Here is a 10,420-nt window from a genome sequence, read left to right on the forward strand (position 1 = left end):
GCTGTATATAATTCAATAAAACATTGTAAAAAAAACTATTATGTTGTACATTATTCTAAACCACGGACACTTTTGTGGTTCCTATTATATAAATAATGTTTACTCTAATAGAAAGTTACAGATTTCAATGCAATGAATAAATTATAGTTAATACATACTATAATACTATATTATAATGTTCATATTATTATAATATAATATGGTCTAGGATATGAGAAATATTCAAATATATTTAACATATATAATATATATATATATAGACATATCGTACATATTTCATTGTACATATTTGTGTTTTAAGTGTACTGTTGTATTACTTATGTAGGTAATTTAATTTTTTCGTATGTAGGTACATGATATAATATAATATGTTAGAAGTATGGATATTTTTAAATTAAATTTACGATTTTAATGATATTGACGTAGTTATCAACATTTTATAATAATAATCGATTCAATTACACTAAATTTTATATTTTACACTTAACTTGAATGTCCGTACAATAATTGTGGAGAACCAGGACGTAGGCATAGCTGATCTAACTATATTATGCTTTTATATCTACTACTAGGTATAATTGTATAATTGTATAAAGTATTATAGCTTTGGGGTGTCCAATGTCCATCGTGTATTCGTGTTTGTCCTCGTACCAAGGTTCATTCCCGCCCACCTATTCTATAATAATGTATATTATACCTATTCTGATGTCCACCTCTTGGCTCTGTCAGACTAAACTTTAAAACAGCTTAGATATTATATAACTATTTTACTAGAATATATTCATAGAACATTTATTATGAGTTATGTTTTGAACTATTTAATACCCTCATATAATTATGCTATTCTCAGATTTTTACGTTACATAAAAACCTATTTTTTTTGTTGATTATATGAGTTTATAGGTCAGTAAATTAAAATATTAAATAATTTAAATCAATTATTAGAAGCTGTTTGAAATTATAAAAAGTTATTGACTTGCAGAAACATATTTTTATAATAGGACATCGTACCATAAGTATAGTATCTACCTACCTATGTAATATTATATAATATAGTGTTTTGATGAAATAAAAATTCAAAAATAAATTCTGAACAACATAAATTGATTAATATGATAATTAATTATTTCTTCTATAATTCAAGTTCATAGGTAGATACTTATACAATTTATGTTAATAGATAGAAGAAAAAACGATGTTTATGAAAATTAATTGATTATTATTTTTATAATCTTTGTTGGCAAAGTTCCACAATAAAATTTATGATATTTAGAAAATGCCTATTAATAAGTTAAAAAATTCAGAATGTTCACTCGTATATGTTATTTGAATTAGGAATAATATAACACTTTTTATACATACAATCAATCGTAGCCATATAGGTAAGTAGCATTTACTATTATATTAATAAATGTAGAGGTACCTGTAGTGCGAACTTACATTGGATAGTATAGTTTATAACATTTAAACCATTTAATACAAACTAGAAAACTCTAACTGCAATTTTGCTTGATACAATTTTAATTTATAATTATAATGATACTAATAAAATCTAAAAAAAGTCCATAATAATATGATCATTATATACCTATGTTATTGTACCTACATCTTATTATCATGATAAAATTAGATGTTTATCCATTAAAATTAAAATAATAATATATGATACAAGTCATACACATTTAACGCATACTTAAGTCAATAAATTATTTGCTCGTTTGTATGTCAGTATTTATTATTATATAAATGGAATAGATTATAAGGAAAATTATTGAATACAATTTATAAACACGCTGCATAACATTTTTAATATTATATTTCCATGTTTAATAATAAATTAATGATTTAAACAAATATTGTTAAGTATCGCCTTGATAATGATTTAAAAACATAGGTACGCCAACAGACATGCATCATGTATGTATATTATAGTTGAATAGTTCTATAACATCTACAGCTAGTTATTGCTAAATAATATGAATACCAGCTAGTTATTTAATTATTATTATTAATAATTTAATTGTATTATAATATGGACTTATACTAGAACTAGATATTATTTAAAACTCGTTACCTAACAATGAGTTCAAAACACGCTACTGATTTCGTCAAATAAAAACAGTTCATACCTAATAATATATTAACTGTATGAAAATTTAACGTTAATTAAATCGTAATTCTGTTGTTGTGTATTATACACGGCGTAAGGTGTCGGTCGTACCATCAATACGCATAGGTACCTATCTGTATTTTTTTTTTTTTTGCAAATATTATCTTTACGCCTATATTACTTCCATTCGAGTCGCGTCAATATATCGATTAATTAATAATATTTAAATAAATAATAAGTCCATTTTGAAAACAATAATTCATAATAAACCTCTACTATAATATATATTATATATATATGAATTACATATAGGTACATATTATAATGTGTCGCAATTAATTGTATACTGCGGGTTAAATACACGTCATCATAATAATACATACCTACACATCGGCATATAGGTACTGCAGTTGAACTGTACGTAATCCACACACACAGACACACATAATATATAATATATATAATATGTTATATATATGTGTAATATCAAGGTCACCTTGACCTAGTCCTGACTAATCAGAAACAGCTGATTGTTGTATTTATCACGTGCTTGGAAATGAGTGACAAACCGTTTGTTATGAATTGTATTCTGTGTTGATACCTACCTACCCAACTATGATGCGTATTTGCAGCGCCACCACTGTGACCGCTTTTTATATTTAATATTATTACTTGGCAGTGCATTTTTTAATCAACAAAAATGTATAAACTCTGCATTTGATATAATAATAAAAGACACGTTGACAATATACCCCGACCACGATTGGCCGTGTCATAAATCACAAGTGCGTATCATATTCATATATTGTCGCCGTACACATATTATAATAATATCTGCTACTCATCATCTACATAATAATAAATTGTTTATAGACGCATTAAATCTATATGTACGTAATATTATATATAAAATATATTATATGCATTAATATACCTACGTCCTACATAATAATATAGTTGCTGATTAGCGTTCTGTAAAACCGTATGGGCGGCCGGATAAAAAATTTAAGATTCTCCCCCCACGTCACATGCATTATACCATCTATCAAGGTCAATTTGCACCAGGAAGTGAATGCAGTTGAAAATGCATTGCGAGGCAATTATTATTATAGAGGCCCTTCCCGCTTGTTTGCCGATCCATTCCGTGTACGGTTAACTGGGTACGGGGTGGGAGGGGGCGTGAGCACAGGAAATCGTATGAAACGGAATACGCATACTGCAAAGCGCTCTGTATGCGCATTGATAAAAATCGTTCTTGGTCAAGGACAAAAATGCATTCAATCGAGTAGGTATACAAATATAGCGGAAGGGGGAGGAGGGCCCCTCTGCATTAGAGGAAATACTGACGATTGTCATTTGTGTTATTTTAACGATTACACGTTATTATTATTATGATGATTATTATTTTTTAATATGGCCAATATAGAGGGAAAGCAGATACATTAATCTATTCCACATCTATGCGTGATTAAATCGATACCAATTTAATAGTACCTATAACACAACTACACGTTATTTAAGCTTCAAATATAGGTATCTATTGTTACATAACAAAGCAAAACCTAGATTGGAAACCTAGGGGAAAATAGATACATATTTAATCACTTTGGAATTGTGCATTATAATTGGTAATGAGATGAATAATAAAAAAATAGTAGGTGATCCGTTCAATATAATATCTATTTTAAATAGTGTTTTTTACGTTATAAATATAATTCGATGCAGTGCCAATGGGATAACTGCCAACTGCATCCGTGATTCAGCTTATGTAAATAAATAGTAACTATAAATCCAAATAAACACTCGGTGATAATATTATATTATAAAGATAGTTGAATAGGAATTTTTAATTTTAGGATGGCTACAATCATTAATGTGACTTGAATATTATAATTTCTTGCTATTCGGTGTAAGTGACAAAATGCGGATCCATTATAAAACGATTAAATAAATTACAAATAGAAATTATATTTTTCAATGTATATTTCTTTTCAATATACTTTAAAACAGCGCGTTGATGATGGAATTACATAGACATCCTATGATTACATAGATATTGTTGGTAGTCAGTATGCACTCTGTATGATCATAGGTTTTCTTTTTTATATTTGTACAGTGCACTTTGACTATTATTATCGCTGCATTCTGCTGACCTTGGCCTTCCTTTCGAACGACAATCTTTGCCAACTTTTATAAACTGCCAAGTGCATAATGCTACGTTGCCAATAGTTTTTACTATCGGGCCACTGGGTCGACATTAGATCCATTTATGATAAGCGTCGTAATATAGTAATCTTGTATTGAACTGCAGTTATTATATAGTTGGTTTTTGGATATTTGATGAATTAAAAATAATAATATTACTAATGTTGTGTTTGAATAATATATTAAATTTGTTTCTATAGATCAATCCAAAAATTCATCAAATGTTATAAAAAAACCATCAGGTTTTTGTAACTAGGTACTTACTTTTTTAAGCTGGAATATAGTGAAATTGTACACTATATTTCATTATATAATATATAACCATATAGTTATTGTCAATGTACATTATTCTACTTTATAATCATTTTCGACGTGTTTCCATTGTGATATTATATATTAGCAATTTATTTAACCTTGATAAGTGACCAAGACCTTTGCAATATAATACTATAGTATAGTTTACTAGGTGTTCGTTATCAGAACAAATAGATTTTTTACGATAAAATTATTTATTATTTATGATCTGCATAAATATTGTTTTCTTCATCTAACATAATATTATCAACAAGTTGTGTAGATGGCATATGAAAAATTCAAATAAATTGATAAGTATAGGTATTATACAACAATTAATATAATAAATATTAGAAAAGCACACAGGCTCCGCAATATTATTGTTGTGCGAGATAATTCCAAAATCATAATACATGTACTAAGTATATTGACTCGTTATTTTTGTCTGCCGAGTGTTGATCTATAGATAATTGTTTAGTTAAATATTTTCAGGCAAAAACTGTAGTAAATTATTTTATAATCGGTTCTGCGAGATCTATATACCTGTATTTTGGTATAATGTTAAGATTAATTAATGTGAATGCCGTCTGGCCGTCTCGTCGTCTCCATATAAAACCCATTTTACGTTGTTAGCAGTTTACGATTATTGTTTTATCCGCAGTCCATAATAATGCACGGTCGTCGCTTGAGTGTGATGTGTTTTTGTTTGAAACAAAAAAAATAACATATATATATAATATGAAACTACCTATACGGACACGTATACTTCTATAGGTATTGCATAGAGTTCAAGCCACAAACATAAGCGATTTACTAGTATAATCCGATCTAGTGGTTTATTATTACGCGTTTCGAATTTTTCCAAACAGTCCATTACGTATTAAATAAGTAATAGATAATAATGGTTTAGGTTTGTATATTTTTAACCGTGGTTGAGGACAATCTAATATCGTTTTCCGTAATATTAATATACGACACGCATGCGAAAACGATAATAGTTATATTATTGTGTACGCGTGAATTGGCGAATTATGTTAATAACTAAAAAAAGTGTAAGTCAAAATATCATATTCAAGGGAGGAGTAATAAAAAAAAAAATTAAAAACTATACGTATTATCATCATTTTTAAATACAGTACGTACCTTGGTACCTACGTCCTACCGGATACCACTATTATAACTATATGTCTATATACCATACTATATAGTAGTATAGCAGTATACATGTGTTTTGTTATAGGTAATAGTATAATACTAATATTACCTAATTTCGAATTATATGTATTTGATTTATGTCTTAAACAATAACAAACTTGTAATTGTAAATACATACTTAATTCAGTGTTGTATCCAAAAATGTGTTGCCCGGAGTGAGGTAGGTACCTGCTAATACTCAATTATCCCCATACAAGTATAGTTTACTTAATAAATAATAACTAACAGATTACTTATGTTATAAACAAGTTTCTTGTTGGTAAAAATATAGGAAATGTAGGTTGATATGTAATAAATTAATAATAATAACTATCTAGTACCTACGTACTCATAATATTTGAGAAGTATAAAATAATGTCTCGTTAAATTATTATAAGTACACTTATTATTTCACACACATATTTGCCTAACATCTTCGGGACACCAAATAGGATTTAAATCTTTTAATGATTGAAAATATATTATATCAAGTCAACAATGAATAAAGTAGACCTAATATATAAATTATTTCGGAAATATTTAATACTAAAATAGTAAAATATGGACATTGAGGTCCATTTAGCTGTAAATATATAGCTATATATATATATGAGCTAGCTGCTAGCCTAGGAGATACGATTTTGTATTACAAATTTCATACAAATTTCATACCAAAATCTTTTAATATCCAATTGTATACATTAATTATCTATAATAAATAATTATGAACCTCAAAAGTCAAAACAGTTTATATAAACTGTATTTGTATTATACACGCAACACGTGCTGTTGGAAAGTGCGCGGGGGCCAAGTCCCCATAGTACTGTGTTGGAAAAATTTTCTGAACCTCTCTCCAATAAAAAAAATGTCTAAATCCGCCTGACTTTATAGGGTTATTATATATATATATGGCGACAACGATCGATAATCACTTATGTATTAGAATCGAGTATATAAAATATTGTATTTGTATAGGTACTACAATATAATATACCCAATGGCTATGCATATTATTAAACGTTTGTGTGACATTATTATATAATTTACCACGACATGTACATGCGTTGAATCATATTAGGAAAAGAAAAACGAATATCAAGCATAGTGCAAAAGACAAATAACAATCATAACAAACGATTAAAACCGTCACGTGACGAATGGAATACGCGTGACTATAATAATATTATTAGGTACCATTATTACGATATAGAGTATAGACATTGATATTAATATATTATATTTTTTATTTTACCGTTTTATTCACCTCGGACAATCGTAAATCATAATTCAACGACAGGGCGACAATGACAAGTGTCAGTCGCCGAACCGATTTCGCGTATAATATCGAAGGGAGCACGTCTACGTTATAATATTACACAACAATATAATATTATGGCTATCCGCTATCGTACTGTGGTGGCCCTGAAAATACAAATGTATAGTGTGAATTGAAAAAATTCGTAACGAGTTACTACCTACAACAAGTTATCAATTAATATAAACATTAAACGCGTTAAAATCTACTAAATATTTGTCATAGAACTTCACACACTACAATTTCGACTAATATACAGAAAATAATCTGAGATATATTATTCTGTTTTAAATAAGGGCTGATATAGGGATGTTATATGGTATCGATTTGTGTGTGAAGTACTGAAGTCCCCCCCCCCACGTTGTCCAGTCATATTCAATACTTCGCCAATATTTTGGAAAAATTTTAAAACCAGTTTATAGAACTTGAAAACTCTTATTTTCAACCAAAGAAAATCAGGGTTAGGTGATATACATTTGATGTTTTATCGCGAGATGTGCACTTGAGTATCGGGTTTGCAAATGTGTCATATAATATCATAAAATGTATTATTATGATCTGTTCGCCGTGGCAGCTGAACTGATCGGTACTGGTGATTATACAGAGGGAACGATCACACAGTTACTTGGATAGTGGTTCACCAGGGCAATAAATAACAGGTATCTACCCTAGTTCGGAAACGCAACCCCTATATAAAGAAAACAAACAATTATTATTCAAATTATTCCTAAATCGGTGGCGCAACTAGGATTTACAATGCTTGTGGAAAAACAAACCGGTGGCCCTTAATTCGAACAACCACGCTTGATTTTTTTTTAAACATTACGGAATGTCAAAATGAATAAACTTTAGTTAGATTTTCTATACCAACAAATTTTCAAAATGCAATTTGTCTTTAAGAATTAAGATAATATTGACAACATAAATACAACGATATAACCATATTGCAGTCATTTTAAACCCGCAGAAAAGACAACCGAAAAATAATAAGTGGTATTGGAAATATAATAATAATTTTTCTACGAATATATTGCACTTATGTATACTGTTTTAAAGTTTAGTCTGCATGACCCAAGATGGGACACCAGAGTACGTATAATATACATTATTATTTTATATAATATCCACCAGCTGGCGGGCGGTAATTTCTTATAATATATTTTATAAAAGCTTCAAATATGTTCAACATTCAATGATGACCATAGATCTATTAAAAAGATCTTTATGTGTAGCCGAGTAAGAATCTTTATAGGCCTATGGTGATGACAGATGCGTTCTATCTCCGCATGTAGTAGTAACTGCCTATATTATTATCATAACACACTACCTGTTCATTAAAATTAGGAATGTGTCTCTAACTTATCGAATTCTCGAACACTCAGAACTTCGAGAAATTCGAACGGTTGTTCGTTGGAAATTACTATGGTGTAAATGGAATACTTCGAACTCGAACGGTTCGTAAAAATGTGGAGTTTGAATTCTAGTCCGGGAAAACTGAAGTTCGACCCGTCTCTAATAATTATAAAAATATTATTATCAGTCAGCATGACGTCTACCGCGTGTGAGCGAAAACGGGACTTGGCACCGCGTCCTTTTCGTGCGTAGGCGGTACCCATAAAATAAACATACCTAACGCGTTGTTGTCATTATTGTTATGCTCATGATAATAATATAACACAGTAGGTACGATATTATAATAATATTATTGTCACACGCGTAAAACGGCAATGCGCTATACTCTATACCTATTTAACATTAATATCATTATCATTATTGTAGCCCACACTCGCGCACGCGCACGGACGAAAAATCGTACCACCATGTCGTGTTGCCGGAAACAAAGAAACGTTCGCGGGCGGGCGGGCGGAAGGGTGCGCCCGAGATACCGGAGGCGGACGGCCTTGGCCGTTGCAGCAGATGCTGGACCGCGCTGCCGCCACCGCCACCGCTGGACGTGTGCTATTACGACTTTATTACACACGCACACGTATATTGTGTGTTGGTGTGTGCGTGTGTGTGTGTGTGTTCGTGTTTTGCACTGCAATCTGCACATGCACAAACGACGCCCGCCCGCCCGCCCGCGCGCGCAATGCACAATGCATTTGCGGCTGCAGTTGTATTATTATAGTATGGTATATTACACAGTTGCATGTTAAACTGCAGTATATTATACATACGCTCCCCCCCCCCCGCCACTCCCATCGCCTGCAGCGATGACGCCGCCGCTCACTCGCCAGCTATACGGCACATCGCGCGAAGCTCTTTCGGTCGAGTTTCAGTATATAGGTACTTACTAACTTATTATTACCTACCTACCTACCTACTAATATACACGCATTAAACGCGCAGGTACATATTATTATAATGTATAGCCGCAAAGTTGTGCAAGTTAATTATTATAATAATTATTTAAAGTCAAGTTAACCTAACTTATTGTCAAGCTAGAAGTTGATCGTTAACAATTAATAATTTTAACTAGCTAAGTTCAAAGTTCATATGGAAAATGCTCAACTCAGTTTATACCTAACAATGAGTTACCTATAATCTATTTTTTTTAACTTGACTAGTGTTGGGTTGCATTATGAACAATTTATTCAATTTAACGGATCACTAAAAATGTAATGGACCATTCGTGGGCCACTAAATCTTATTTAAGGGACCATTAGCTCACTATTGATTCATTAAATGTTTTGTGCAATCCGTCATTAAACTTTTAAACTAGTTAATACCCACCTATTTTTATCTGGCACGGATCTACAACAAATATCTGGGGGAGGACAATTTTCTTTAGAACACAAACAACTACAAATATAATTAAAAATTACAATATACACGTTATTCTAAAATTTTTTTAGTATAATCTTAATATTATAATAAATCAATTAATGTTGTATTAAATAACAAAATCCAAATACGTCTTTTCATATTGCCACCTTTTCCAAAACGGTCAATTATTAGGTCAATGTTTATATCAATTTCCTACGAAAATTGGAGAAATAATATGTCTGGGGGTCCTGGACCCCTATTCCCCCCCCCCCCATGGATCCGTCCCTGCTTTGTTTAGGTATGAGTAGGTATGGGTACCGGCCGGCATTACCGCGCAGATTGACAAGGAAGCCCCCGGGGCTGGTCGTTTGGTTTTTCTTATTTCTCTTTCGCTTTCCCGTTGTGCGCGTATACCGTTTCCCCCTTTGCAGGAATGTCCTTTTATTCGGCGGCACGGTGGAACAATAAAATTGAGAAACAATAATCGAGAGACCAGCACGTCATATAAGTGCATTGTGTGTACGCGCGCTTCTTAG

Source organism: Metopolophium dirhodum, chromosome 2 (assembly GCF_019925205.1).
Source record: "Metopolophium dirhodum isolate CAU chromosome 2, ASM1992520v1, whole genome shotgun sequence".
Taxonomy (NCBI): domain Eukaryota; kingdom Metazoa; phylum Arthropoda; class Insecta; order Hemiptera; family Aphididae; genus Metopolophium; species Metopolophium dirhodum.